This window comes from Miscanthus floridulus, chromosome 15 (assembly GCF_019320115.1).
Source record: "Miscanthus floridulus cultivar M001 chromosome 15, ASM1932011v1, whole genome shotgun sequence".
In the NCBI taxonomy this organism is placed as follows: Eukaryota; Viridiplantae; Streptophyta; class Magnoliopsida; order Poales; family Poaceae; genus Miscanthus; species Miscanthus floridulus.
In genome coordinates this window covers 61934642-61962238 of record NC_089594.1, presented here as the reverse complement: position 1 = coordinate 61962238, position 27597 = coordinate 61934642, and the positions used below count along the sequence as shown (strand labels likewise).

The 27597-nt window shown below is 47.6% G+C and overlaps 2 pseudogenes; both read right to left on the bottom strand.

Annotated features, from left to right (window-relative positions):
• Window positions 1-929: 929 nt before the first annotated feature.
• LOC136507538 (conserved oligomeric Golgi complex subunit 8-like) lies at window positions 930-27597 on the bottom strand (annotated as a pseudogene).
• LOC136509392 (serine/threonine-protein kinase TIO-like) lies at window positions 18782-23260 on the bottom strand (annotated as a pseudogene).

Sequence of the window (27597 nt, the reverse complement as noted above, 5' to 3'; positions counted from 1 at the left end):
CCATACAAGGATGACTAACTCTTAGAGCTCGTCGGCGACCTTTGCAACTTCATATTGGACCAGACTGTACATGTCAAAGGTGCCTACCATGACCGAGAGTCTAACTTAGGTAGAAATCCTCAGTAACAACACCTTCGTGACTGAAAGGCTAGCTCTAGGACGTTGATAACAATGTGTATAAAATTTGTATATTTAATGATGGATTGTATATATTCTAGTGAATTGGACTTGTAATTGTAGTTTATATAATACTCTTGTGCTTGTAGTCTAAGGGGTTCGGAACGCTGGTCGCGGGGCATTCGGCAACGCGAACGCGGTTCGGAACGTTGATCGCGGGGCATTCGGCAACGCGAACGCGGTTCGAAATGCTAGGCATTCGGCAACGCAAACGCGGTTCAGAACGTTGACCGCGGGGCGTTCGGCAACGCGAACGCTGAATGGAATACGTAGAAACAAACAGTATTCTGGTCGAATTTGAATTGTAAATTTGTTTTTTTTCCGAAAAAACGTACTGTAGGGACAGTTCTAGATTGAACCGCCCCAACAAACAGGTATTATAGAGGCGGCTGGTACTACAGCCGCCCCTGCAAATCGATTTGTAGGGGTGGCTGGTACCACAGCCGCCCCTATAAATCTATTTGTAGGGGCGGCTGGTAATACGAGCCGCCCCACAAATCGATTTGTAGGGGTGGCCTGAGAACCGCTCCTACAAATGCATGATTTATAGAGACGGTTTCGGTAGGGGCGGCTGGCCAAACTGCCTCTACAAAGGGTTATGAGCCGCCTTTAAAAATGATTTCTGTAGTAGTGTGTAGTCAACAATGCGGTGAACATGATTTGCATGATCATATTATTGATTATTATCCAGGTTGGACACACTCACTCTACAACATCTAGGTATCGGCTATAACAATGAGCAGCTAAATATTTTATGGCTCTGAGATCAATGTTGCCTCATTCAGGTAGCATCGGCCGAAACATGCCACACGATAAGGATATGCAACCTGATATGGAAAATTAAGATGTGAACTCTCCCTACGAAACAATGAATGTTTACTGTTTACACAATTAGGCTTGATGGTAAGACTCTGAGCCATTCAGTTTTGTTTCATGCGTACTGTAACAAGTTATGTTCTATTTTCAGATTCAAAACCACTGATTTATCATGGAGAAACTAAACAAACCTCGATAAATGCCTGGCAGAGTGAAAGGAAAAGAGCGGACTCATTCCCACAAAGCATCCTCCGCATGGCGTTGTATCTAACTAGGGAGTCAGAGAATTGCTTGTAGTCCCTGGAACACCTCCTGGGCAAGGATGAGTTTCAAGCTCAATGGTCTTAGCTCATTCATTGCTGCTGAAATACCTGCAGACAAGAGTTTCAAAACATGACGCGTCAACATGCACACACACCAGTTAACCACAAGTTTTGTTCGAGTAGAGTGACAAGCAAAATACTAAGAATGAGAACTTACCATTAACAAACACTGCAAGAGGTTGATTGTCCGGGTTCATAAACCCAAGGGTCCCTCATGGACCGGTTTCCCAGCAAAGGCTTGGCCCAGCAGACGGCGTTGCGAACGACGCACAACTCCTGGGCCGGCCCAAATACCTAAACGACAGGCCAGAAGAACTGATTCAATCTCCGACCGAAAGGCCTCGCTAAGGAGGAACAACACTCACTTCCGACTCCGGACCGCCTCTCCGACCGGAAGGCCTGGTCAAAGAGGAACAACGCTCACTTCCGACTCCGGCCCGCCTCTCCGACAGGAAGGCCTGGCCAAACGCTAATTCCAACTTTGACCCGCGTCTCCAACCAGGGATGCACCGAACCCCTGCTTACAGCTCTTCTCCGATTGGCGCAGTCGGAGCCAACTGGGACCAACCGACCGGGGACGCCCACTCGGTGAGGACCAGGAAACGGACGGAGCAAGTAAGGTAGGGCACTCAAGTCAACCGCAATACCGAGGATTGTACCCTGCACACCTGCAGGACAGTAACCTACAGGGCATGTCAGAAGGGTGCCCTGCAACCTTCCAGGCATGACAAAATCCAAACAGTGTTATGGGCGCCGACATTTACCCTATAGTGTTGTGGGCGCCATCAACTCCATACCAAACAAACGTAGTAAGGCTCCCCCCACATGCCTCTGGGCATCAATAGTGTTGTGGGCGTCGTCTGGTAAATGCGGTAAAACCTCCCACATGCGTCTGACAACAACAGTGTTATGGCCGCCTACCTTCATCTTGTACCCGACGGCGTGAGCAACAAGACTTAGTAGCATATGTACTCTCTCTCTCTCTCTCTCTCTCTCTCTCTCTCTCTCTCTCTCTCTCTCTCTCTCTCTCTCTCTCTCTCTCGCTTATAAGGTCATCCCCTTCATCTATAAAAGGGGATGCGCTCTCTCCCAACAGGGAGATTCCCGAGTTCACCCACCCACACAACAGCAGAACCACTAGGTTCAAACCTCAAGCACATGCTCAAACACTTAGAGCACAGCGGAGCTCCCGTCACTCCGGCCCTTCAGACCAGATCCGACCGGACCTCTTGCACCCCTCATCTTTCTCACTTTCGTTTGTAACCCCACAGCAAACTTCGAGCACCTGGGCTCAGAAATAAAGTCACCGACCGACTCAAACTGGATGTAGGGCACGTTGCCTGAACCAGTATAAACCCTGCGGTCATTGAGTGCTAGGCCACATTGGATCACAACGTACGACAAAACTATAAGTTTTTACGTGTTGGTCACTTTTTGCACCGACAGTTGGCGTCGTCCGTGGGGAAGACACCGTATGTTCGCACTATTGGTCATCGGATGGCCCATCCTTCCACCATCTCCGCCATGGTGGGCTCAAGCGATACGACTCGCTTTGGCTCGCTAGAGTTTCCCGCACTCCCACCTGTTGGGATGTGGGTTCCACCCGTCTTCAAGCCAGTCCCAGACCTTCCTCTTTGAAAGCCTAGACTTCATCGCCGACCGGCTCGGAGCGCTTCACCTCCGCGAGGAGCACCCATCCCGGTGCCCGTCAGAGGGGCGCCCTCCATCGGCTCCGAGACACCCGACACTTCAACGATGAGGCGCCTGTGCTTCATTCCGAGCAAACACTCTGCTCAAACCCCGCTGTGAGTAATGTACATGCTGTTATTTACTCACTATTTGCTATCTTCCGTTGATTATCTGGAGGGACCGTGTTGTCCGTACCACAACAACCATTTGACCGGTCCCCCTATGGCCTCGCGTTCCCCATGGACGTGTACGCCCGGGGGCTCCAAAAAATGCTGGCGCCGCCTCCTCTCACATCTAAAATAATGGGGATGGAGAGCTTTGCTCCCACCTGTTTCTACGAACTCGTAGATGACGAGGTTGAGAGTGACGACTCCAGCATCGGCGACGTGGCATATAGCCACCAGTCCGTCCTGGGAGTGCGCTATGGCGGACGCTCTAGGACAGCCGCCGGTGGTAGCGGAGTCCTTGCAGACTCACACCCCTCTGGATCCTCATGCGGGGGCCCTCGCGATTGCACAAGAGCACAGTGAGGAGCTACGACAATGGCTGCAGAACCAACCGCCACCTGCACCGGCGCGCTCAGTGCACCACGCTACGCCCCATGCGCGTAACCCAGCGAGCGGCGCCCAGGGGTCGCACCCGCTAGGTCCAGCGCAACATCATGGATGGGGGAATGATCCCCCACAGTTCGTTCGGGCTAGCCAGAACATCGCCGCCGCGACAATGCTTCTGCGTGGCCTTCCCAAGCCGAACGACCCCTAGGAACAAGCGATCCACCAGAACCTCTAGGCACTGGTGGAAACCGCCGCTGTTCAACAAGCGAAGAGCTCTGCATCGCGACACTGACTCGTGGCCTCTCTCCCCACCAGGGGAGTGGGGACGCACTAAACGAATTGCTCCACCCGCTCGCCGCTACAGCCGCCGAGCATGGCATAGGAGGCCGCATCTGCACCTCGCCTGACCTGGCGCCCGCTCCACATTAGCCGCCTATGCGTGAGCGGCTTAGGTCGAACCAAGACGCTCACAACGTCATCAGCAACCGGCATCGGGCCTGGCATGACGATGACGCCCATCGAGCGGCCATGGGGGCAGGCAACATAGACCCTGGCCGGACCATCGCGAGGAGCGATGAAACGCACTCCAGGCGTGGTCGTCCGGCCAGACGACCAGAGTCCCTAGCCCTGGATGGCCCAGGGACCATGGGCCTTTGGCCGACGCATCTAGAGAGCGTCGTTCCCACTAGTGCTTCCAACCTGCCCACCAACATTGTCAAGTACACCAGGGAGATGAACCCTGGTATATGGCTTGAAGATTTCTAGGCTCGCCTGCCGAGCTAGAGGGGTGGATGATGACCATTTCATCATTCAGTACCTCCCTATCTGCGAGGGGGAACATGTTCAAGCATGGCTTGAATTCCTCCTGCATGACAGCATCCGCGACTGGGCGGACCTCAAGAGGGTCTTCGTTGGGAACTTCCAGGGGACATATGTCCAGCCTTGGGAACAACTAGGACCTCAAGAGCTGTCAGCAAGAGCCCAGTGAGCCCCTGCGAGATTACATCTGTAGGTTCTCCAAAAGATGCAACTCCTCCCTGATGTCGTCGATGCGGACATCATCAGTGCATTCCTCTCTGGAACAACCTGTGAGTCCTTGATCCACAAGCTTGGCTGCCTAAAGCCCTAAACCACCTGTGACCTGCTCGATGTCGCCATGAATCACGCCTTCAGCGAGGAGGCGATCAGAGCGGTCTTCAACAGAGGCCTGAGACAAAAAGCAAGGCCAAGCGCGAGGATCAGGACGATGACCTCTCCACGCAGAGGGGCAAAAAGAACAAGAAAGATCAGCGCCGATCGGCCAACTCCATGTTGGTCACCATGGCTGATCACATGGGAAAGCACCCCCAGCAGGGCCTCCCTGACCACTTCGGTGAGCTCATGGAGAGCCCATGCACCAACCACGCCTACCCCATCAAACACCTCTACAAGGACTGCAAGCTCCTCAAGCGTTTTCAACGACTGGCCGGTGGGCTGAAGGAAGGAAAGGGCAAGGAGGTAGCAGCCAAGAAAGGGGCATGGCTAGCAAGGATTCGGATGACTGAAGGTCCCCATACAGCGACCAATGTGACCCGACTGAACGCCTACTAACTGAAGGATGACAACGCCAGCATTCTCACCAACACTTGGAACAGCGCACAGCTATGTCGTTTCTTCCCCTAAAATTTAGTCTTACCATTTTTACTTAACGTTTGCTCCTATAAAGCGCCCTGGCCAGAACACTTTTGGCCCGAGTCGCTCGGGAGCTCCACGGGGGTGCGGTACCACCTCTCTTTTTTACTATCATATGGTAAATACCTTTTTTACCCAAACAAAAGGGTAGTCCATTCCTTTAATTACCTTACGTAACTTTGCTTTAAAATATTCCAACTGAGCACACCCCACCTCTACCTATGGTTACGAGCAGCTGAGCCTCTACCTATGGGATGAATAGGTAGGTGCAAAAAGGAAAGAATAAAAAACAAAATTATGCTAAGGTAAAAATAAGGCACGGACGGGACAAGCTTCCTCGAACAAAGTAATTCGATCACAAAAACAAAACTGATTGTATTCATTAATACACCAAATGTTTACACAGGGCGCTCCCCCATGACATTATCTTTTACATTTGCTAAAGATTTCTACTCTAAAAACTTCTACTATAGCTCCCTGGTGGCATCGGCTACTGGCTCGACTGGCGAAGGTAGGGCCTGCTCGCTCTCCGGCTGGACGACATTTGACTCGGTCGGAGGTGGGGCGATGTTCGCCTCTGACCTGGGCTCCACTCCATCTATGGGCAGGGCGATGTCCTCCTGGTGCGCGCCTTCAGCCGCGTTCACACGGCGGGCATCCATCACCCACTACGCAAAGACTTGCTCGGCCACCAACTGTGCGCATGGCAGCAAGCTCTCCCTAAGCGAGTGGATGTCCTCCACGCTCTAGCCATCGGCGTACCCACTGCAGATGGCGACGAAGTATAGGTTTGGATGGTGCGTCATGACCGAGGTCAGCACCCCCGATGTCCCATAGAGCATCCCGTCGGTGATGAGGGCCCAGACTTGACCTAGAACCTCCGCTAGCCGGATGGCGGGCGCGCTGGTACTTGGCACTGACCCGAAGACCTCCGAGATGATGAGCTGGGCAACATTGCATATCTAGTCAAGTTCCCCCTCGAGAGCACATCGCTCTTCAAGAGACTTGGCCAGCGCCTCCACATTTTGGCCAATCATCGCCTTGGCCGTCTCTAGATCCTACTCCAACAACTCCACCTTTCCGCCCAGCTCTAGAAGAAGGATGACAAGCTTAGAAGCAGGCTAAAGGAAAAACCAAGACACCAAAAGCAGAAAGGATACGTACCGAGGTGGGTGTTCTCAAGGATGGAGAGTCCCTCCTCCTGCCGAGTCACCTGCTCGTGCAACCGAGAGTTCAACTCCTCAATCCCAAGCACCCGGCCTCGAAGCACAAGCACTTCCTAGTCAGCCTCCGATCGGGCCTTCCGCTCCGACTCTAGGGCCTTCCGCTCCATCTCTAGGGTCTCCAGGGTACTTTGGAGCGCCACCTTGGTCTCCGCTAGGGACTTCTATTGCGCTGCCTCCATCTTCGCCTGGTGGACCTTTGCCTGCCTCAAGCCCCTACTCGGCGGCGATCGTCCGCTCCGCCGTGAGTAGCTCCGCCACTCGCACCCCGGTCACCTCCACCGCCCGGTCTTGGGACTCATGGTGGGCGGAACTCTAGCTCGTGCTCAAGCTCGGTGACCCAGGCGTGCTCCATCCGGAGGAAATGAGACTTGCGGCTCGACATCTCCTCCAGAGCCTATAGAACAAGAAGCAAGCATGCTGAGGCAACCAATGAAAGACCAAGGAGTCAACGACGAATGTAGAAAACTCACCTCTATGACATGAGGCAGGTCGACCGAGACCGCCTGCTAGATGAACTTGACCCGCTCTAGGGCAAACTCCAGCTTCACCCTGGTTTGGGCGAGATCGGACTCCATCGCAAGTCCTCTCCCCTAAGCATGTCCCTAGAGCTAACACTCCTGCTCATCCCGAAAGATGAACCGAACCTTTCTTGGGTCCTCGGGGCAGGGCCACACCAGGTTGGTGGCTCCCAGCCCACTAGAAGACCCAGCCGACAACTGGACCACCGTCAGCTCCTACGATGGTGTCAGTGGCTCCACCTCGTCACCTGCCTCGCCATCGGAGGGGATCTCCACCACCTAGATTTCATAGGCCATTGGTAGATGTTCTAGCTCTGGCCTGGCCACATCTCCCCATGGCACCTCTAGCTCTGACCAGGAGCGTGCGCCATGTGGCCCTCTACCCGATGAGGCAGGGAGCCTGGTCTCCCTCTCCTCTTTCCACCGCAGCCAGTGGTGGAGGGGCCACAAGGGTCACCTCCAACGCAGCCACCGTCGCCGCCAGGATCACCACCATCACCTCTGCTGCGGCCGTAGTAGTAGCGATCGGCTAGGAAGGCACCGCCCCTAGAGGGGAAGGATGCGCCGCCACCACCCTGCTCTCCCTGTCGCTCACTATGGTGTGCTGTAGGGTGGGACTCCAATCCTCCCATATGGAAGATGGGGAGACGCTCAGTCTCATCAACATCTGGCCACTGTCGAAAGCATGGGTCAGTCACACTCCAAAAACTCAACTATGAGACCAAAAGGGAACAAAGTATACATACCGGGACACAAAGCGGTGGGGCTCTGAATCCCAAACCCATCGGCAATGGGCCTACCAGACAGGGACCTCCCACAGGATGCGACCCATGCCCCCTCACTTCGACCGGGGTGGAGTTGATCCGGCTGGCTCTCGATCAGCCCATGAATCATCGTGACCTTCAGCCCAGGGCACGCCGACCGGAGTAGCTAGCGGGGCATCCTCCCATTGTGGGTCACGCGCTGGCGCCAACCCCGATGACACGCGGGTGTGAGCCCATTCCTCTGACAGCCTAGCCTATCCTGCCACACCCACAATAGGTGATGACGAGACCGGCGATGCCTCCGAAGGGTGTAGTGACCGCGTCCGCTTCACCTGCAGTTCACCAACGGCGTCCGAGCTCGCGATGCGTTTCCTCGGCATGGGAATGTCGTTGCGCCTCTCCATCTCTGCCAAGGTCGCAATGACCTCCTGGCTTTCCTCCTCCTTGGAGAAGATCATGTCATCACCCACCTCTATGGGGTCGTCTAACTCGAGCTCTAACTCGATGTCGCTCCTATTTTCCCCGACCCGCACACGCCGACGATCTCCATCTCCTTCTCATGCTTCCGTCGAGCCTCCTCGGTTTTCTTCTTCTTCCTCTCAACCTGCTGCCTCCTTTAGGGTGGCCTATCAGGCCGTGCCCTCCAGCCCCTTCAGGAGGTGTGGCCGGGACTTGTAAACTCCAAGTCCCTACGAAACAGATGACTCAAAATCAAGGTACGGGAGAGCAAAAGGGAAAAAGAACACGGAGTAAGGGAGAGGGGAGCATACTAGATTGGACTAGTTTGTAGCATTAAGAGCTCTGGGCTTTCCATCAAGGGTCTCTTTAGGCCTTAGCTGCAGCACCCGGTTAAGATGACTCCAGACCTTGTCATTTACTAGCTCCTCCAGCGATGCACGGTCGGGGTCCATCGGGCCGCTGTACATCCACATCGGTCGTGTCCTCTCTGCCAGCAGAGCAACCCAATGATGGAAGAAGGTGTGGAACACCTGCACACCATCAAGGCCACGTCACACCAGCTTCTAGAGCTCCACCTCGATAATCTCTAGCTTCTTCTTCTTCTACCGACTGGCGGGGCCCCACAACCAACTCTCCTGCCTCTCCGCCCTCCTGCCGGTAAAAGGAGGGAATGGTGCCTCTGTGGGGTTCCTGATGTAGAACCATTCCCCGTGCCACCCCCAATTGGAATCGTAGGGGGTGTACGCGGGGTACGTGCCCGACGCGCTCGGTTTCTTCTGCAGTGCAAAGCCCCCCCCACCGGCATGACCCTGAGCGGCTTCCCCTTCGACAATGCTCGCTCAGAGAACATCCGCTAGAATAAATACACATGTAGCTCCATCCTAAGGAAGGCCTCACACACGGTGACGAATCCAGCGATGTGCAGCACCCCAGTCGGATTGAGGTGCTATAGCTCCAGGCCCCACTCATTGAGGAGCCCACGCAGGAACCAGTGCGCGGGGTATCCTAACCCGCGCTCATGGAAAGCAAGGAAGGAAACAACCTCGCTGGCTCGAGGTTGTGGGAAATCCTCCCCCATAGGTGCCTCTAGTGCGCCACCTCCTTTGGTAGTAGCACCCCCTTCTCAGCGAAAGCAGCTAGCACCGACTTCCTCACAACGGATGACCTCCAGCTTGACATTTTGCTCTAGATTCGTGAATGGATCTATGAGTTTTCTCCTCTCCCCCGCTCTCCCCTTTTTTTCTCTCCTCCTAGGAACCGCCATGGCGCTTAGACACTCTTAGCAAGAAGAAGAGACGACAGATGAGGAATAGGCGAAGGAATAGGGTGAAAGCCCTCTCCCTTCACCTACTTAAAGAAGGCACAATAGTTGGGAAAGGCGCAGCGATTGGGGAAAGGTGAAATGACGGGGGTGAAAAACCCTCTCCCTTCCCCCATTCAATGCGGATGGGATACGATGGGACACGCCCAGACCGATGGGATGCACCCTGCCCGATGGAACGGCGCCTGGTCAGACGGGATGTGGCCTAGGTATGGCCCGCCACTACCGCACACCTAGGCATGAGAAAACAAGGCGCAACTACGTGCAGGCGGCCCTCCACCTTCCTAGGTGGGACATTAGAAAGGCCCAAACTATGGGATCTTCGCCCAGGAGACACCAATAGGCTTCCTGAGTCAATAGGACGACTTAGGCGAACGATGAGAGATAGGTAAGGAGCAGAGGGATGCCCCATGTGGGCCATGCCAACTCTGTCATGAACGACGAGCGCGGATCCTGGTCGGACATTTTCGATTGGAGCTCCTCAAACCCGGTCACTCGAGTCATCAAGGTAACATTACTGACTCCCACTATTTCTTTATATGATTATTCATTTATCTACTATCATTCATACATTCATACAATGCATTCATTCATTCCATACATCCAGAGCACTGCATATGCAGTTAAACACATCACAATGCTCTGTGTTGCGTCATGAAGTGGCATTTTCCTCATTCAACATGAGCAACGACCGACTAGGGTTCGAAGGTCAGCCCACGAAGGGCTCGAGGCCGCCTCACGTCAAATAGAGCCAGGAGAGAAAACACAGATGAGCCTTGAGCGGCTCTCACCCAGTCTGCCCCGAAGTAAACAGGGTCATCTCAACCTTCTCGTTCGATCCTAACCTCTAGCCATGTCCATAGAATCTCCATCGAGGGGAGGCTAGCGGGCCACCCGGGTCGGTCTCCGAAACGACCTAGGCATCTGTCGGGTTGCGAGTTAAGGAGCAGTGGAGTGCCACATGAGGGCTATGCCTAACCCGTCATGAACAACGGACCCGGACTTCACTCGAACATGCCTGTTAGCGAGCTCATTGAGCGCGTCACTCGAGCCATCAAGGCAAGCAACGTTAGCTCAGCCCCTCTAGTTGTGAGAAACCATGGACGGGGTAACGCACAAAACTCAACCGACCCCTACCAAGCCCAACAGGGCTCTTAGCCTCAAGATACCCAAATGCCTTGACTACACCTAGGCCTGTGACTTCAACTCGCCTGATCCCTCGGCACGCCCGATGCTTGGATCCATGACTCCGACTTGCCTGATCCCTCGGCGTGACCGATGCTTGGATCCACGACTCTGACTCGCCCGATCCCACGACGTGCCCAATGCCTAGATCCGCAAGTCCATCTCGTTCGATCCCCCGATGCGCCTGGTGCCTTGGTTAGCAACTCTGACTCGCCTGATCCCTGGATCCACGACTCTAATTCACCCGAACCCTCGGCACACCCGATGCCCCAGTAGATGAAACTCTGTCTCACCCAGTCCCTCGGTCGTGACCAAAACACCTAGGACCATGCTCCTAGAAACGATGGTTCAGGAACTGGAAAAGGGAGGCTACTCCCCCAAAGAGCACACACTCACGCCCACTGACAAAACCCCCCAGGTGATTATGCCTGAATCGCTCGGGGGCTCGGGGGCTACACCCACTGATAAAACAAAAAATCCCCCCGCTAGCAACACAAAAAAACCATAGATGATTCTACCCTGAATCGTCCGGGAGCTCGGGGGCTACACCCGCCGTCAAGACAAAAATCCCCCAGACAATTCTACTTGAATCGCCTAGGGGCTTAGGAGCTCCTGTTGGGTTCATAAACCCAGGGTCCCTCATGGACCAGCTTCCTAGCAAAGGATCGGCCCAACAGACGGCGTTGCGAATGACGCGCAAATCCTAGGCTGGCCCAAATACATAAACGACTAGGCTAGAAGGGCAATCCAATCTCCGACCGGAAGGCCTCGCTAAGGAGGAACAACGCTCACTTTTGACTCTGGCCCACCTCTCTGACTGGAAGGCCTGGCCAAGGAGGAACAACACTCACTTCCGACTCTAGCCCGCCTCTCCGATCGGAAGGCATGGCCAAATGCCACTTCCAACTCCGACCCACGTCTCCGATCGGGGATTCACCGAACCCCTATTTATAGCTCTTCTCCAACTGGCGCAGTCAGAGCCTACTAGAACCAACCGACTAGGGATGCCCGCTCGGTGAGGACCAGGAAATGGATGGCCTGAGCAACAAGACTTAGTAGCATACGTATCCTCTCTCGCTTGTAAGACCATCCCCTTCATCTATAAAAGGGAATGCACTCTCTCCCAATAGGGAGATCCTTCAAATCCTTGAGTTCACCCACACACACAACAGCAGAACCACTAGGTTCAAACCTCAAGCACACGCTCAAACACTTAGCATACAGCGGAGCTCCCGTCACTCCAGCCCTTCAGACCAGAGTCCAACCAGACCTCTTGCACCCCCCATCTTTCTCCCTTCTATTTGTAACCGCACAGCAAACTTTGAGCACCTGGACTCAAGAATAAAGTCATCGACTGACTCAAATTGGACATAGGGCATGTTGCCTAAACCAATATAAACCCTATGTCATTGAGTGCTAGGCCATATCCAATCACAACGTATGGCAAAACTATAAGTACTAGCCACTGTTGCCCGCGCTTCGCTGCGGGTGATGTGCTTGGTATAGGAAAAATCTTGGGAAATATGGCTCATATGTCTAATATGTTTTCTCATCACGTTGCTACGAAAGGTTAGTCTGTTTGGTACATTAAATGGGAAAATATGGGAAGGAAAGGTAACATGTTTTTTTCATTACAATGTTATAAACTGAACATAGAGGTTAGGTTGTCATTACATGGTGCCTATTCTAGGCCAGCAAATCAATGACATGTTAGTGGAAAGAAGTATTCGATGGAGTTGGGCTCAAGCAACTAACACACTTAGATTCAAAGCACAACATTGGCTAGGATTACATTATAGGTGGAAAGAGCAAAAACTACAACACAAGTACATCTCCTAACAGCGAGGGTTTACAAAAGAGTGAATTAGGATCCACTCCACTTAGGCAAAACTACAACACATTTTGTAAATCTAGAATTATACGAAAGATTACACGACATCAAATACTAAATTACACCGGGATTTATAGTTACATGGTTAAGAGCAACCTAGTACAACCAAGGCTTACTCTAGAAGTCGGGATAGACGAGGGCAATGGAGAAACAACAAGATAATGATTATCCAAAACATGGTGTATGACCAACAGATCCAGAAATAGGAGACTGAGAAGTCAAACATCAGTGAACCCTAAGACAAAACTAACCAAGGGTAGACTTGAACTTCTTTGAAAACCAGATCCCTTCTTCTCAGATTACACCATCGCCTCTGTCAGACGGACCTAGTTCCACAACAACGACTGGATCTCATAGCTCTACTTGGATTCAAGAGGGATGGGGATGAAGAAGAAGAGCAAGGACCAAGGGCATCTTATAGTGGTGAACAAAGATGGGGCGCAACACACCAGAAGTGGAGATGGCATGGATGGGATACACTGCTGGTTAACGCTGTGGGGATAAAGTTGGCCATGGAGCATTCCCTGCACAGGCGAGAGGAGGGGGGAATAAAGAAAAGGAGAGAGTGTTCGCTCGACTGAGGGAGGCGTGTGGGCGGCCGTGACCCCAAAAGAAGAAAGAAGGGAGGGGGGTCCGGTATGGGGATGAGGGCGAGGATCAAGAGCGGACCAGAGGCCAGGAAAAGGAGAAGCGCACAGTGCACGAGGACAACCTAGTGTGGCATGATGTCGCGGACATGCGAGGATAGGGTGCTAATGGGCCTGACACCGACAGCATCCGCGGGGCACGCGACGACAGCGACCCGGCGTGCGTAGCATGGTCGAGCTAGGCATAGTGCTTGGGACTTGATATCCACTCAGGCTTTTCTAAGCACTCCCTACTACCCAAGGCTAACTTTTCCTAGGTGTTCTTCTTTCCTTTCCTTCCTTGTCCACAATATGCGCCAAACTTTGTATGAAGTGAGATCGCAACATACATGCTTCCTCCGAAACCACCTCCTCTTGTTTACTTTGAGAGAATACTATTTCATCAACCCGTTGTGGATTTCCCATTCAAACACCCAAATATTGGTATCAAAAGTGGTATAGCGGTGTAACTTGGTAAAGGTACTTAGGCCAACAACCTCGATACCAGCACGTGCCGAGCAGTGTCACCATGTGGCAGCTGTTCCATAGGGGCCCTCGGTTTTGTCATGGCACCATAAGCTATTAACCAGGCAACTACTACCAACTTACATGTAATGAAGATGGTAGGGGTCATAGACCACAGAATCAGAGGAGTATTGCAAGGGAAGATTCAAACAACAAGGGTTCCTTTCAGCAACAAGGGACAAGGACTTCAAATCCAACAACGGATTTGATTTAAAGAGATTCAAGTGTTTTGCTGGGACATCCACAATTAGTCGATATAGTGTCCTATGCTATCCAATCACGGCTGGTTTGCTCGCATCCAAATGGTAATTTCTCTTGTAACCCACTTAACATCGCCCTCGAAAACCCTAAGCAGCGTCTAACAAGACTTAAGGTAGATGGATGCAATAACACAATGAAATAAATAAAATGCATATTCTAAATGTCCTTATGCTGGTACAACATACATGCACTTACTCTTCCATTCTCGACACATCATTCACCTTTTCTATGATCAGACTACCTCAACAACTATGCATGAAATACAACAGAAAGATTACAATACCTGATGGATAGTGACGAAAGACACTACTAACTACGGGTACATCATCCCAAGGCAACTAATCTACTTTAGACCACACATCTTCATTCCCTGGGTTTGGCGAATTCTTCTACCACCCTGGCTATGGATCTGCCTCCTCTCTTGACAACGGCTGAGTGAGAGGAATCAAGGGTTCTACTTTTGACACTTCCAAGGGTGGAGGTGCTGGTGGTACTACAACACCGGTTCTCCTTCTTTGTGGCGGGTGGATAGGGATCCCCTCCACGATCAAGGGATCCCTGCCGTTCAGCAGTCAGCGTCCTCCTGCTTTGCCCTGGTGACAAGGTAGGCCTCTCCCAACTGATGGGCATGTCGATCTTCAGCCTCCTTCAAAGCTTCTGACATGGCAGTCTCCCGACTCTTAGCGGCTACCGCACTGGCATGCACTTCGGCAAGCTGCACCTGGAGCATCCTAGAGAAGATCTCGGCTTCCTTGGCTCACCGAAGTCACTTCCTCAGCTCCGAGGCTTGTTGGTCATACTGCTCATCCTAGAGCAAGCAGGTATGTGGTCAAGTGCACCATGGTAGGACTATCTTCTTGCGCATCCTGCCCTTACAAAGCCTCCATGTGAGCCCTCCATACCCGTCGATTCTTTTCCAAAGGTGGAAAGAACCTCATGGGGGTACGGGCAATGGGCTCTTCATAGATCTGGCAAAGGTACCACAAGGCTTTACAGGGCCACAACCTAGGTAGGTGTTGACAAAGCGAAACCCTATTGCGGTCACATTCCAGGCTTCAGTGATGTCGGGGAATTCTTCACTCTTCCCAATATAGACGGTAACTTCACACCGCTCAGTGACATGCTTTTCATACTCACGACCCTCATACTCGGGATGATCTTTGACTCCAAGCTTTTGCAGGGTGGCATACAGGATCTTGGGAAACCCTCAATGTTCAGGTAGTAACTACTAACCTAGGCTTCTGCCATCGCTGGTGGTGGTTTCAAGGAAGGACTGAGCGAAAAGCTAGCTCAAAAGGAAAAGCTAGGCGAGCTAAAGTGCACCAGGTGGTGGTACTAACAGCTAAGCCAGACCCTGCTTATAAAGGTAGAGCGGTCAGTGGTCCTGGCATGGTCCACCAAGGCTCCAGCATGAGATCGCTATAAATGAATCGACTGAATTTTTCATGTGTTCAAGGAGAGCGAATGTCCAAGGCCATTAATGACTAATACGGCTACAAGACAAGGTTCCGACAAGAGCCCCAAAAAGAGTACAGGGAGACGTGGGTCACTGGCAGGCGTGAACCACAGGCGATGTGAAGCACAAAGCCACAGTTTAGCATTAACTCTAGAATAGGAACGAGTCAGGCGTGCACCATACGACACGCTTGACACCTATGGATGGCGTATCTGCAAGCAATACAGGCACTACAATGCACAAACAAGATATGCATGAATGCATGTCCTATACGTCCTTCTACTTTTGCCAACATATAGGGCAACCATTCTTAGATTTTTGGCACACCAATCTCTCCTTGTATCTAGTCAATACTATTGGACTATGCTCGGGGTCAGTGTACCTGCAGAGAACTTGATTAAGCCTACCTAAGTTAGCAGAGTGCCATCTATCCTGGATACATAACCATAGTAATAGGGCTGATTATAAAACTTCAGCATGCAACGTCCTAACTTTTTGAAAAGAATTTGTTGTCAAGTTTTAGTTTAGAAATAGGTTTCGAAGCTTTATTTCCTCATTTATGCCGATGGTGTTGCTGGTAGTGTAGGGCACACGGGCGGTGCAAGGAAGGCAGTAGATCTTCGGCCAGTAGTCCACAGCAATCGCCCTGATGTTTGCCATGGTGAGGTGGATACGAAGGTGCTAAGGGATGATGGGACGCTGCATGGCTAGGGAGTTGAACCTGCACTGGCTAGGGACCTGTATTAATGGCGACCAACCCCAACCACTGACCACCTCGGGAGCAATGTGCACGCAACCCTAGCCATCTCTTAGATGCATGGATGCATGTGTAAGTACAAATGTTCTTGCATGGTCGGTGAATTGTTTTTATCTAATGGTAAGGAGGTGAGGCATTAAATGTGTCCACCTGCCCGACTTGTTTTTGTGATGGTACCATGGAGTGGAGGCATTAAATGTGTCCACCTGCTTTCGACCCACCCTGCGTAGGTGAAGATGTCCAGTGCTTTCAAATTTACTGAGTGAATTTCTAGATAGTTTAGGGAGGCACTCGTGTATACATGGAAATTTACTGCCTAGTATCTATTGATAGTAAATTCATTAATGTAAAAAGAAGAAGGCACATGTGATGTGAATTCCTCATGTCATAGTTACTTTTTTTATGTAAAGGACATGTGAAAGCACAGTGATGTAAATCTCCTCTACCGTAGTAACTTTTTGCATGCAAAGTACACCTACAGTTTATATTGTCCTTGCATGCATGGTCATTTAATTTTTTATCTACTTCATTGAATGCATCCACTTGTTTCATCTATCCACTGCCGAATGCATAGAGGAAGGCTAGTTGTGACGCGCTTCATCTGAGTCGTGGAATTTCTATCTAACGCACCAACTAAATGGAACATACGTGGATACCCTAGGAGGCCGCATAGTCATTTTGCATTGCTCATGGCATAATATTTGTCTTGTTCCTCACTTAACTATTAGGACGATGGCTATGTAATGTACATTCTTGCAATCTATGACACATGTATTATTTAAAAAAAGAAAAGAATATGAAAATTATAGCATTTAATATTCCATGCCATAGCTCGATTGAAACATGCACATAGGAGAAAGATGACTTATCAGCGTGTTAAGACCATGACTATCACTACTCCAGAAATGATTTTCATTAGGATCGGAGACAATGTCTTTTATTTCCAGAGGTGACATATTTGTCCAATTGTCTCTATAAATGATTCTAGGAGACTAGAGATTTTAGGAGAAGCTCAAAGTATATGCCCGTCTCTAAAAATAGATTTTTAGAGGCGAGCACCTTAATTTAGCCGTCTCTATAAATGGGCATTTACAGAATGGCCATGTTAAGAGGCATGTCTATGAAAATCCCGAGAGTAAACTTTTTCTCGAATGAATTTGCATGTACAACTCAATGTGCTTGGTTCGTCAATGTGTATGGGATCCATGGACATAAAAACCGACGAGATGATGTCGCAGAATGCGACGGTAGCCTTAGGAATGTCATAGTGTGTATGTACGTAGCTCGTGGAGCAACTGTCATGCGTAGAGATCTGTGTATCAGTACATGAGTGTGCCTTAACGTGGTTGAGTGAAAAAAAAAACAGACCGACAACTTTCATCCGCCGGTGGGCTAAATCGCCATGCATGATCTAGTCACAACTCATGAGGCACTAGTGATTAGCGCGCGCCCTTGCGCGCAGCTGGCACCACCGTTTTTTTAGTAAAAGTACAATTGATTATAAATAGCGACATATGAAATAAAAGTACAAAGTAGATCCGAGATGTTTGAAGATTACAAACTTAACACATTAATAACATTGGTCATAAGATAGCTGACATAACCTAAAACACATATAGGACAACTGAAACTTAATCTATATTTAAAGATATGTAACATACAAAAAACACACACTATAATTCTCTTATCAATTGATCAATATCACTGACATTGTTGCTGAACCACTTCATGCAAGGAACACTATAGTTCCTTTGTCACAAAAAAAATCATTGATACATCCATCACAGAGAGCATTCTGCAACCAAGGAAATTGGCTTATAGGTGTCCATGTTGACCAATCCAACATCCTTGCAAGAAGCATGCAATTCTAAGATTTTTAGCATGTTCGGCTGCCCTCCATGCCGCTGGCTGCGGTATATAGCAGCCTGGCTGGCTGCTAAAGCAAGCTGCTGGCCGCCAGGCTTCCATGCAGACTACTCCAATATCCTTGCCGCCTGGAGTTAAGCAGGCTAAAAGGCTTCCATGCAAACTACTCTAGGCTTGCATGCAGACAACTACAACATCCTTGTAAGCATCAAATGCTAAGATTTTAACGCCTCTTAGCCTGCTTACATATTGTAAGTAAAAAACTTGAAAGACTATTGGTATGTGTAATAAGGAAAAAAAGTTATGTCTTGATGCCTTTTAGATTTATTTACTTCAGATCTGGCTGAGCAGGAAGCATACAATCTAACCTGCACCACAAAAATACTAACACTTCAATGTCCTTTAGCCATACCAAGAACACAATTTGCTAAGTAAAAAACCAAAGTACTATTGGCATGTTTAATAAGTAGAGATGTTTAATAGCCAGGATGGATACGACTATGATAAGACATAAGATGCATGCGCCCATGAAAATAGAATGTAAACTGAATTGTGTATAAAAAGAAGGCTTTAGAACATCCACGTTCTCCTTATATCTGATCTGATATGGTGGAGTAGACTATTATTAATAGCGTGACAACTTAGCATATGCATATTAGGGAAAGGTATTAACGCCATAAAATCTACAGCTTAGTTTTAGAAGAACACACGATGATACTTAAACCATGCCAGTACAAATACTGAATAGATAAACACATCTCTGTATCTTTTTAACATTTCACTTGGCCTACAAAAATGATACATACTACCATGGGGAAGAAACATGTTGAAAAACTTATGGCTTCTAGTCAAACAGCATCGAAGAATTACCTGAAGACAAGCATGAATAGCTGATTCTAGACCATTATGCAAGCAGTGGTAAACTGCAACCTGCATTGGTCATGAGGCGAGAAATGATTTGACAAATATGTTAATCAGATTGGTAGAGTTTGAATCTGCCATTGAACCTTGCTCTTGCATTGAGTGTATTTGTCGCCATGAATTAGCTAAGGGAAATGAAAAATGGTGTGCACCAATGGACATAATGTCAACAGCATGAGCTAGGTACCAAATAGCCTTGCATGCCTCACAAGCAGCAGGTATCATGTTTGTAGAACCTGATATTGTGTCTGAACCCGAAGCTATCAGACATTCACACAAGAGTTCAAGTAGCTGTGACGTCCTCGCATGATCAATGATCTTGAGGAGACTTTCTTCCAGTGGCTTTGGGTCTTCAGATGGCATGCTTGCCTTCAACCCAGAGATGACCCGAGATAACATCAAAGCAAGGCAGGCAATTGACTCACGAGATATTCTCCCAGATGGATCCACTGTAGAAACAGGATCTGCATATCAAAACTCATAATCAAGATAAAAGGGAAACATAACTGACAATAAAACCTGAAGTTGGCATCAAAGTGTTACCTGTGAATAAAGCTCATATAGGGATAACCAATGTCTGTCATAAGATTTTAAAAGAACTTCATCACTTGCATCAAGTAGTTTCCGTGCAATTGCCAGGCACTGCCAACAAAAAACATAGTTATACATTGCAAGTTATATCCAAGACATCCCTAATAAAGTAAGAAATAATTTTCTCTTTCCAAAGAGAAGAGACACTGCTTTCATTTGATTTGCTACTTTACTTGGATGTTGCAATATTTTTTATTGTGAACAAAAAAAACACAGAATTACTACCAAAAGTACCTTCACCACAAGTCCATAAGCATTTGAAAGCTTAGTTTTGATAATGAGATTTATAAACTCAAGAAGCAAGCTTATGTCAATTGCCGCATAAGATTGGCATGACCCGGCATCAATTAAATTTTTAATAATTTTGAGTGGCTGACTTGCTCCATCAATATTCAATTCGCTGTAAAAGTTGAAGCAAGCATAGGTTGAAGTTAGAGACAAGGCTTGACGAAACCAGAAGAAAAACTTCTGCTGAGTGGACGCTATACAGTTGTGTGGAGCAATGTTCCCATTCACATATTTTTTTAGCAGAAAATACAGCAAGGGAGGCCCCCACTGCAGAGATTATATTAAACAAAAACAAAGACTGTACAAAGAAGCCTCAGAAGAGAGGCAAAAAAAACACACACCAAAAAACAAACCCAAGACAAAAAAAACTATACTAAGGCATCTATACACAACATGTATTCTGGGCGCTTTTGCTCACTAAATCTATGTGCCTGAAGATTAGCCTCTTCAAAGAAGGAACTTTTCCAGGAATCAAAAGACGGATGACCTCTGTCAAAGATGAAATTATTTCTTTGCTTCCAGATTGGCCAAGCAGCTATGATGAATATCTCCATAAAGACCATTCACATATTATATCTGTTATCACGCCTTTATATAGCCCAAATGTTTTTTAGATAAGAAATTACTACTGAACTGATGTAAAATTAGTAGAGTGCATACATGATACTATGATAGTGATACAGAGGAAACTATAGAATTACTCTAGTACCAATGACTACTATACCCTTAACAATACACTAAAGGATAAACACCATGCATTGCAACCACGTTAATCTGCAATGACCATTTTTCCTTCATGTTTTCACTTTTCAGAAGATAAGAGCATCTGATCTGAACAGTTCACAAGGACTGGAAAAGCAACGAATCTACCTGGGTGGACTTGGAGCATTAGTAAGCCAAATTTTGATAGGGCTGAGAATGGTTGACAGTGCTTCATTATCTTCGACAATGCTGTTTGCACCTTCTATTGTTTGTGAGCCTTTTTCTAGTTTATCCAAAGCAGTACACTCTGCAATGAAGTATTCAGAAAGATCACCTACTGTGTACTTTCAGGGAAGAAACCTGACTGTTATGATCAACACCACTGCCCAAATATACTACCAGAAGTCAGAATTTGGATATTAACTTGACTGAGGGAAAGCAGCTTTCACGAACAGCACCAGTAGGTGAACCATGATGGTCCTGAGTTGCTTGCATAGGGCCATCCAATTTTCTGTTACCTTTGGGTTTATCGGAATCATTATCCCTATTGGTAGTAGCAGTTCTACCTGACAAACATTAAAATCAGTTCAAGATATAGAACTTATGGGAAAATCCCTAAGAAAAAGGATATAAGTTTACTATTTAAATTGCCTACTTTGGGGGGCAGCTGGGGAAGGTTGGTTCCTTGATGTCTGTGTTTCTTCTGCTTTCCTAGTACCTTCAGACCCTCTAGCTTCAAAAGGTGCAGGTCGAGACTTCTGAGTAATTTATGTGGTATTCAAGGCACCGATATCTTCAAAGACTAGGATTCCATAATTTACTTGAGCGCGTAACTAATGATACTTACAGCTGCCGGTCCCATTGAATCATCTTTCACAAATGGGTGCCCCAACAATGCTGGTCAGGTTAATCTACTTTGAGGCACCTATTACATACCACACAGCATTAGAAAAGAAAAGGCACAGATGAACTCATTAGATGGATTTGAGGGGGCAATGCCAGTTATGAGTTTATGACCTTGTTGAGTAAACCCTTCAGGAAGCTCTTAAAGTTTGCGCTCATATTATCTGGATATTTTACAGAATCCTAGCAAATCGATGAAATCATATAAATCAGTTCCGACAATTAAAAAATTCAAGGATAACAAATAAAATAACTAAGCCTGGTAACCTTGACAATGTGCCGGATAAGTGCATAGACCGAATTTGTATAAAAAGGGGGCTGTCCAACAAACAGTTTATACCTGGTCAACCAAACAATAAATTTAGCTTGATAGATAGATTATCAAACACAAAGTAGAGTAGATGGCACCAAGCTGAACCATGTGCCAAAGGCCAGCAGTATATTAAGATTACAACTGCACAAAAGGAATGTGATACAATAGCATCTAGAATGTACTAGTATGAGAAGATTGCAAAAGTAACCAGGTCTAGATAGGAAAGCGAAGATGTACATACAAGATGACACCAAGGGACCATAAATCTGTTGTGTGGTTATACGGCTGTTCCCTCACCAGTTCTGGAGCCATATATAAAGGTGTCCCTTCATAGGAAAAGCAAGCCTAGTGAAATGAAAGTTTGGCAAACGGAGCTCATCACAATATATCCGTAAGATCAAGCAATATCAATAGAGCATATGCCTCAATGAGCTACAAATATGCAATAAGGACCAGCACAATTCAAAGGAGACAATTCCATATAATGAAATACAGTGTACAACTACTTGTCTTGGAATGTAGTCTGAGATAAACTGACTGGGAAAAAACTCCAAAATTTGAAGAAAACACAGAAAGAGTTTAGACTCATAAATGAATAATGCAACGAAATCATATAGATTTAAGAAAGATGACAAATATAATAGTACACCTTAAATGCTTAATCACATGATCATTAGAGTTTGGTAATTGCTATCACGTTAGTTTAGTGAATCAGAGTATCAGAATGTAGTAGATCTACCAACAGGTAAGATGTGGCTAACAGAAGGCTTTCTATGATCTAGAGATCTGTGATTGATTATGAAATGAAGTATTCAAATTGGCATATACATACTTTACCTACAGGCTACAAGACATGGAAATTAATTTCAGCTACCAGTGAAGATGAAAAATAGATACCTTTAATGGAGCGTAATACATTAGACTATTATTAATAGAGCAGCCAAAAGTTATGACAGTTTTTCTCTAGAAGAATGCTGAAACAATCAAACTGAAAGTTCAAGTATCCATGTGGTAATGTCCATGCGGCAGCCACTATAAGTGCATTTTGTTTGTATATCACTGCAGAGGAAGAGGAAATGTATGTCATGATTATAGAGTGCACAGAATTATCTGATATGTCTTATGTAGTCGTGGTAAAATTTAAAGTTCGATAAAGAAACAATAAATGGTGTGTGCCTAGGAACATCTTGTTACATGAACTGTGACTGCAATTTAGGTTTAACATATCATTGTCAATCATCTGGCTTGAAAATATACAAGCAACTTATACATGGTGACAAAGAATGAACAGAGCCAAATTCTCTTTAATCCAGAGTATCAAACTATACAAGAGAAGAACAACATCACCCTGAAGGATAGGGGGTAATGTGATCACGACCAGCAGGTAAGAATCCATAGTTGCCAAAAGATTCTAGAATGATGGCAAGTCTCTGCATAAGGTGTATATTAGAAGCCATCACGGTCCGAAATGCTGAACCTTCTTAAAAATCACAAATTCACTACAACAGTGATAGATGTATGTATCAGCTAAAGATCCAACGTAATGTGAATGCCTGATGCTAATGCTCTCTCAGGTGTACAGAAAGCCTAGAACCGAAGCAATCAACAAAATGATTTTTTTACGCATAGGCAAAGGGGCGAGCCTGTGGACCGACCCAAAGGTCTATAGTGCATATAGAGAGTCTTCCTGAAAAGTTCATTGATCTTCTCCTATTCTTGGCGATCACCTTCAGCACATGAACCGCCACTTAGCCCTTTTATTCTCTAGCTTCCTCCTATTACTGCAAGCATGCAAATATGCTCTTATTGATTCCATATAGTTTGATGGAAACAAAGATTTGTTTAAACAAAAATAGAAGCACCTGGTATGAAAGGGATGGAGATCATACCTGATGCATGCAACCATAAATCACAAATGCCTTCTCTTCGTACCTCAGCCATAACCTGCAGGAAACTAAGGGGTAATAGAACATTAAAAAATAGTAAACGGAGAACTACTTAACCTTTCATAGCCAAGATTACAAACACATGGCGTGCAAGATCACATGCCAAATCGCATTATCCCAACAGATCGTGTTCGAATCACTTTTGTATGCCTGCAACATCCACTCATCTAGGGCCACAGCATAGTACAGACCTTTTGCTTGAGGCCCCACTCTAGCCTCCACATAGGTGTTGATCCTCTCCACCTTCCCATGCCGCTGCACCACTGCTGGGACTGGGAAACGATGGTGACCAGAGAGCCATTCGCCACCTGCATCATCAAAACCAAAATATCTTCCAGGAAGCAGGGCCGCACGCTGGAGCTAGATCTTTATTCCTCACATCCATAGCTACAAGGAGCGACGCCACACACACAGCTGCGACTTCCTGTGGTCAACGCCGCCGAGCACGGAACGGGAGGAGCCAGAGGAGGCGCCGATGCGACGCCCACGCGCACACACCTACGGGCGATGAAACTTTTGTGGCGCGGGAGGAGGGGAGGGGACTCCTGGCCATCGACGCCGCCGAGCACGAATCGAGCGGAGGCGGTGACCCTCCATAGGAACCGCACCTTCAAAAATTGAGTGACAACACACAAAGAAAGTAGGATTCAGAATAATCAATTGAATGACGAAACACAAAGAAAGTACGATTCAGAACAATCCTCTCCAAAAGAATAATGGCACAACCAAAGCACAAGTTGCAACAATCAGACGCACAAGATTATACAACTCAAACACAAATCACTACAATGGCATCTATTTTCTACCCCCCTATCTCGCCACCGGCGCCCGGCGCCCCGCGAGGCCTCCGCCCCAGTCCCGAGGAGCACGTCAGTATCTCTCATAGGACGGCCACCACCTCCGTGCAGTCCGCGGTGCTGGCGAGGAGCAGCGCCAGTCTCCACGGGCGGCGGCGTCTACCTGCAAGGCAGATTTGGCCTCCCCGCCCCGGCCGGTGGACCTCCTTTTCCCGCCCACAGCGCCACCTAGCAAGAACCACCGTGCAGCTCATGGCGGCCTCGATTCGCATCGGCTTCCGCTGCCCACCTCCTCGCCTATTTGCAAGTCAGATCCGGCCTTCCGCACCAACCACCGCACCTCCATTTCCCGCCCTAGCTCCCACTACGCAAGATACTTCGCAAAACGAAAGCAGGAAAAGGATGCAGAGAGGAGAGCGCCCGCACCTGAAAACGGCCGGAACGGGCAGACCCAGTTCTTATCCCCTGTGGTTTCTCCTTCCGGGAGACGCCGACGACTGAGGCCCGCGCACGATGGGGGCCTCCTGTGCCGTTGCGCCGCCGCATCGGACCGCCCGAGCCAGGGCCACCACGCCGGCCACCCGTGTGCGGGAGCGTGAGCGAGGCCTCGCCCGCGCTAGGGGCCTCCTGTGCTGGTGGCCGCTGCGCCGGACCCGCTTGCCCGCGCCAAAGCTGCTACGCCGCTGCTGAGAGTGAGTGAGGGAGTAGAGGAGCAAGTAGCTGCTGCCGCCTGCCATTTACATGAGAGAGACAAAGAGGAAGGAGCACCATTTTACATGAGAGGACTATGGTAGAGCCCAGCTCTACCGACGCCTCTGCATCCTCCGGCACGCAAAGTACATTGTCCTTGCATGCATGGCCATTTAATTTTTCATCTACTTCATTGAATGCATCCACTTGTTTGATCTATCCACTGCCGAATGCATGGAGGAAGACCGGTTGTGACGCGCTTCATCTGAGTTGTGGAATTTCTATCTGAGGCACCAACTAAATAGAACGTACGTGGACACCCTGGGAGGCCGCCGATTCGGCGTGCCTTTATATCTCTAATTTACATGTTGGTCACTTTGTGCACCGACATTGATGCTCTATTAAAACAGAAGGTGGAGGATCATCAGAAGTCTTATCCACAACTCCATTTGCTAGTTGCTACAAAGCCAACAGATGGCATCACAACCCAACGGTGTAAATCCAAAATGACCTAGCATGGTAGAAGGTATTACAGTGTCAGTAAGATGTTATACTAATAATGTTGTAAGACGCAGAGTCCAAAGAACTAGAAAGTTGGTTCAAAAGCTCAAACAGCACAGTAAACTGAATCCAGTTTATAATTGATCTAGACCTAAACAGTATTTCAACATGCATAATGGTTGCAGAAAATTGCATCACCGGAAACTTTTCAACCACAGTATTCATATTCTTTGAGAATAAATTTAGATCTGCACTGCAAAATGCAGATAACAGCATCAATAATATCCCCTTTAGAGTCACTATTAAATTCTATAATTTAAACACCAATTACTTTTCAAAGATTGGTGGAAGGAGGCCACGGAAATCCAATCTGACTAATCCATGACCCATTGCACAATACTGCAACATGAGAGTGCATCAAATTTAAGAATGAAACCATAATCAAGATAGAAAAAGGATCAGAAGACATTCCTTACCATGCATTGTGGAAGAACGTTGGACAAAGACCCACCTTCTGTTATGTTTGGTAACATAACTTAAGAGTGGTGAGGTGATTACTAACTTGTTGCATTGCTCAGCTGAAAAGCATCCCACCGTCATAGTTCTCATCATTTCCAGATTTATCATTGTTGAATATTGCTTGATATTTATTAATAATAACATCAAATAGATGTACCCTGTGGCAAGTCCCATGCCTTTGAGGTAATCATAAACATTCCTTTGGTCCAGATCTTCGAGAATCCCAGAAAGCCAAGCTTCCCTGCACCTCTGGAACTAGAAATTATATCAGGGTTAGAAGATGAAGATGCTCAAATCATATTGTCCAGAAAATTTGACTGCACGGTATAAGAAAGTAAGATGAGAAATGTCATTACAAATATTTCTGCACTGTTATTACAGAGAACACATGAGCACTACTGCAAGTCAAATATACTTGCAGACATAGCAGAAACTCCACACCATTATAAATTGAACCCAAAAAAAGCAAAATATCTCTTGAAGCCTACTCACACAAAGAAAATTACATGAAAAAATCAGAATACCTGTAAGCACAAGTCTGACTTACTGACAACTCCAATTCGACGCAGATGTGCTACAATACCGGAGGCACTCAGGTAGCTGTAGAAAATGAAATTGCTATGTTAGATACATTTGTGCTCAAGATGGATAAGTCAAGCATTTGGGGGTGAGACAAGAGTATTGGATATAATAAAGAACTTAGATACACACATAACATAATCTCTACAATTCAAAATGGTCATAAATAACCCTTATTACACTGGCATCTTCACCTGAATATTTGATCGAAGTTTCTGGAGAAGCTGTGAAATTAATGATTGCACTGCTTGACTTCAGCAGCTAATCCTGGGATAAAAGATAAACTTCAATTGGAAAAAGTAAATGATTAATATAACAGCAAATGTCAAGATCTGTAATAGCAATTATGTTACACAACTTACTCAGGATGCAACTTTGATATTTTGCTCACAAAAGCTTCTTGATCAAGTGCTTCATCATAGTTACCATTCCGTATATGCCTACAAGCATAAGCTTACTGATTGACATGCATAATTCAGAAAAAATACAGCAGCTGAAACTATGCATTACTGAAAAGAAAATGAGTATAGCAATAACAAACAACTGAAACATGAACTAAAGAGGCAAGGAAATGGTAAGAGAAAAGTTGCATACGTGTCCATCAATTGTGGGATTTCAAGCTAGTATGGTTGGCTAGTAATGTTTGATCAACTTCCTCTCCTCCAAAATTTGCTATGCAGACACAACAAACTCAGCGCAGCCAGAAGTTTAATTTGGTATCTCCTCTATTGACAATGGTGCATAAAAAACATGATTAAACAT